This window comes from Sturnus vulgaris, chromosome 37, assembly GCF_052056855.1.
Source record: "Sturnus vulgaris isolate bStuVul1 chromosome 37, bStuVul1.hap1, whole genome shotgun sequence".
Lineage (NCBI taxonomy): Eukaryota > Metazoa > Chordata > Aves > Passeriformes > Sturnidae > Sturnus > Sturnus vulgaris.
The window spans coordinates 63,258-67,998 of record NC_142279.1 but is presented as its reverse complement, the minus strand read 5'-3'; the positions used below and the strand labels follow the sequence as shown (position 1 = coordinate 67,998).

The following is a 4,741-nucleotide window of genomic DNA, read 5'->3' as shown; positions in this document are numbered from 1 at the left end:
AATACCTTTTAGGAAATAAGGAGATCAATAGAAGCAGTTAAAAAAGCAAAACTAAAGTAAGCTAGTGAAAGTAAATGTTTTTAGATACCTCTCTTATACATCAGTATTCCTCAGATGCCATTGGTAAAGTTGACCTCATTTTTCTCATTTCAGCTGGGCACGATTAGTCCTCATCAGAATATGATGAATGAACAAAGAGTTCAACAGCTTTTCACTGTGAATGCTGGTGCAGCATTGCTAACTGCTTGCAATGTAGTATGGCATTGCATGTCTTTTTAACCATCACTTGCTGTTCTTTGCCTTTCAGTATTGTTTCTGTCTGTGTCATGTTCAGTGACAGCCTTTGCTCAATATCCTATTGCTGACAGGGGCTGATGTTTGTAATGGGCACAGCCCCGGTGCTGTACGGTTTCTGGATTCTTCTGGAAGGAATTAATTATGAGACTGGAACAGCCCCAATGTTTTCTTCCAGCATATTTCATTTTTTTCCTCCACTTGGGAGCAACCATCACTTGAAGCATTGGTTTCTTGAAACTACATGCTCTCAGAAGTGATCTTTTCCAAGAGGAAGCATTAATTTGGGAGAGAATCTAGAAGTTAATGTCACTTTCATATGTGGAAGCTTTCCTCTTGGAGGGGGGTTATTCTTTTTATTAATGGCGGTTGTTACTGTTTGCTCAGGTAATAATTTCAAGTCAGATATTAACTTACTTTTCTGTCCTGCAGATGCTGTTAATCTTTCAAGCTCTGGAAGCCATTTTACTGAGGACAGCCAGCGACCTCTCACATTTTTCTGTTGTGGGAATGAACATTGTCAAAAAGTTGATTAATTCCTATGTGAAACTGATCTATGCTGCTTTGTATTCTGAAAATTGCAAGTAAGTCTTCTTGGTGACCTGGTGGAGGATCTCTGCCAATTGGTCTGGAGGGACTGGACATCGCAAAATTCATCTTGACTTATTGCTAATAATCTCCTTTTATTTAATAATCCTTTTCCACTTGTCATAAAATAATTGCCTGTGGCAGTCTTTGGAAAGTGGAAGCTCTGATACATCAGACAATCCAGTGCTGTAGGATACTTTCCTGAAGCTGTGGTTTTCATCAGTTGGGCCTGTCCTAGTGAGAGGTTTAAGGTAGTATCTCCAGCAAATTCTATGGAACAGAATGAACTGCTCTCAGGGAAAAGCTGAATTATTTCGTAAAGTATATTTTCGGGATAAACCAGAGCTAATCTATAGTATTCAGAAAGGACGTTTTAGGGCGGAATCTGAGGTGATTTCTGAGGGACAGAATGAAGTTGTCGCAGGGGAAAGCTGAGTTACTGTGCAGTGGATTTTGTGGGCTTCAAGATGAGGTATCCTGTGTTTCACTGAGGGAGAAGCAGGAGCTGTGAATTGTGCTGAGGGCCATGGGGACACCGAGGGAGATGCAGGTGCCGCGAGTGAGGTTCGGGTGTCTTGAGGAACACGGAGGGGCCAAGTGTCTGAGCGAGTGTGGCTGAGCGAGAGGGAGGTGCCTGACTGCGTGTGTGCTGGGTGACCTCCCTGTAAGCAGGGCTGGGTCTTTGCTTTGCTGCCCTTGGCCTTTTGCCACTGTTGCTGCTTTGACTGGCTGGAGAGCGGGGCGACCCTATAAAAGGACAGTGAGAGCCCCAGTGTGTGCAGGCCAGGGGGGAAATGGAGCTCCCCCAGGCCACCCTGTAAGCAGGGCAGGGCCTTTTGCCCACGGCCCTTGGCTTTGTGCCTTGGCCATCCCTGAAGCCCCTCAGCATTTTTAGGCCTTTATGGCCTCCCTGCAGCCCCCCTGGGGCAGGCGTGAAGCTTTGGTCTCCTGCTCAGCGGAGGCAGGGCCCCCACAGGCCCTGTGAGCAGTGACAAAAGCAGTTATCTGTGTTTAAGGTCTGAGTTTCTGGTGCAACACTGAGCATCCATTACTGTTGGTTTGTTTTAGGCTTGGACTTGTATAAAGGTGAGACTCCCCCCTCACCAATGGGCCAAGAGAGATGGTTTCCTGCAGTCCTGAGAACTTAGGAAGTATTCCAGGAGTCTGTGATGAAGCCTTGATCTTTTCCTGTTTGGACATGCCATTCAGGAAGAGGTGAGTAGCTATGGTGATTTGAGGAGGTAAGGTGGATTGGTGTGGGTCCACTCATGGTTGAGCAATGCCACATCACCTTGTCCCCCCCTCAGCCACGCATAGCCTGTGATGACGGTGTCAGGCTCTGCGTGTGGCCGAATCCTGTGGCCCGAGGGCGCAGGCATTTTCAGGAGATGGTGAGCATCAAAATTGTCAGGTTTTGGGTGATGGTGCTCCTGAGATAATGCACTAATATTTTATTTCATTAATTGCAGTTGACATCAGTGACAGCAGCGCTTTGAGAGCACGGAATTGTCAGAGGATGAGATGGCCTTCCTTCACACCTGCCATGGGCTCACATCCCCTGATGTCCGTGAGATAAGTGGAGGGCTTCCACCCACAGGGGGGATGGAAGTGGGATGTGGGGTCAGGACTCTTTGGACGGGGTTTTTGAGTCAGGTTTGGAGACGAGGATGTCTAAGCTGAGTCCCCTTTGGACATATGTAGTGTAGATCTGAAGATGCTGAGGTGCACAGGGCAGAGCGGCCCTGGTGTTTGTTGTGTCATTTGTCTATCGTGCAGTGTGTGTCTCGTGTGGCATGTCTTTTCCCTTTGCCCTTCAAGGTTCTTTTTGGAAACTCTGACATCATTCTTAGCATCTCTCATTGCTGCTTTCCTCTGCCTGGCACTGCTACAATCAAACCTTTGACCCAAGGGATTGGACAGGTATTAGAATCTGACTGGATGCTTCTCAAGAGAGATGAGATGTCTTTTTTAAAGGTCTTGTTCTGTGCACTGGAGAGATGCCTTGTACTGGATTAGGACTTGCAGGAGTGTGAAGATAGGTAGAGGATTCTGAGCGTAGGGGGTCTCGGGCATCCATCCTTTTGGGTCTTGGAATGAATCGTCCTGTTAGCGTCTTGTTCCTGCCGGCTTCTCTGAGCCTCATCAGGTCAGCGTCACTCTCATCTCGGCCGTGCCCTTCCTCGTTCTCTCGGTTCTTGCAGTCGCTCTTCTGAATGAGTTTTGTCTTGCTGTTGCGTCCCCTTGTTTGTCATCCCCTGTGTCAGAGGCGTTTGCGTGTCTGGCCTGGGATCGTTCTGCCCTGCTGCGCAGTGTGGGAGTGGGGGTAAAAGCATAAATGCTGGGGACTTGAAATTTGTAATGCAGAGTATATTTGGATTCTGGATGGTTTTCCTAGGTAGAAACAAGGCCTCTGGAGCTGTGCAGGGCTTTAACCTTTGTCATAACTTCCTTTCAGATGCAGATGGTTTAAATCAGAAGCAGAGCGCCCCATTGTGGGTGAGGGGGTTGCCCCAAGCAGGTCGGTGACTGTTTGTCCTCGTCGGGGAAGCATAAGTGGTGGCTGTGTTACAGCACTGTTCTTTCTCTTTATTTTTAGGAAGTGATGGTGGATATCAGCTGTCAGGTGGAAGTGGGCAAGGTGAGCAGTGACAGAAGCAGTTATTTGTGGTAAAGGTCTCAATTTCTGGTGCAAGTCTAAGCGTCCGTTACTGTTGGTGTGTTTTAGGCATTGCACTTTTATTAAGGTGAGACCCCTCCTCGCTAAGAAAAGTGGTTTTGCACTGTCCTGAGAACTCGGGAAGTATTCCAGGAGCCTGTGATGAAGCCTTGACCTTTTCCTGTTTGGAGATGCCATCCAGGTAACCTTCAGGAATAGGTAAGGAGCTGTGGTGAGTTGGGGAGGTAGGGTGGAGTAGTGTGGGTGCACTCAAGTTTGAGCAATGTCGCATCACCTTGTCCCCCCCTCAGCCACGCATACCCTGTGATGACGGCGTCAGGCTCTGCGTGTGGCCCTCCAGTGTTGTCAGGAGATGGTGAGCGGCAGAATTGTCATGTTTTGGCTGATGGTGCTGCTCAGATCATACACTGATGGTTGATTTCATTTATAGCGGCTGACATGAGTGACAGCAGCCTGGTGAGAACATGAAATTGCAGAGGATGAGGTGGCCTCCCTTTACAACTGCCGTGGGTTCGCATCTTCGGACGTCGGAGAGATAAGTCGAGGGCTTCCGCCCACAGGGAGGATGAAAGCGGGATGTGGATTCGGGACTCTGCGGGAGGGATTTTTGAGCCAGCTTTGGAGATGGGGGTGTCCAAGATGTGTGCCCTTTGGCCATATAAAGGGTAAGTCCTGTAATGCTGACGTGCGCAGGGCAGAGCGGCCCTGGTGTCTGTCGTGTCATTTGTCTATCGTGCAGTGTGTGTCTTTAGTGTGTCTTGTGTGGCATGTCTTTTGCCTTTGTCCTTCGAGGGGCTTATTGGGACCTCTAGCATCATTCTTAGCATCTGTATTCCCACCTTTCCTGTCCCTGCGCCGGTGCCATCAAACCTTTGAGTCGGGAGCTAGGACAGGCATCAGAATCTCATCTCTCTTTAGAAGCATCCAGTCAGAAGTGTTTTACTGTCTTATTCTGAGCTGCCATTGACAGCTGTGCACTGCAGAGATCCATTTTTAGTGGAGTAGGACTTGCAGGAGTGTGAAGATAGGTACTGGATTCTGAGCATAGGGTTCTCGTGCATCCATCTTTGCGGTTCTTGGAATGAATCGTCCTGTTAGCGTCTTGTTCCTGCCGGCTTCTCTGAGCCTCATCAGGTCAGCGTCGCTCTCATCTCGACCGTGTCCTTCCTCGTTCTCTCCGTG

At 48.6% G+C, this 4,741-nt stretch overlaps 1 long non-coding RNA gene across 1 annotated transcript; it reads left to right on the top strand.

The window, feature by feature from the left end:
• The first annotated feature begins 457 nt into the window (after positions 1–457).
• LOC148220464 (uncharacterized) lies at positions 458–2,784 on the top strand. The gene is made up of 3 exons (XR_015798768.1): positions 458–878; positions 1,951–2,097; positions 2,352–2,784. It is a non-coding gene; the product is annotated as an uncharacterized LOC148220464 (long non-coding RNA).
• The last annotated feature ends 1,957 nt before the right edge of the window (positions 2,785–4,741 follow it).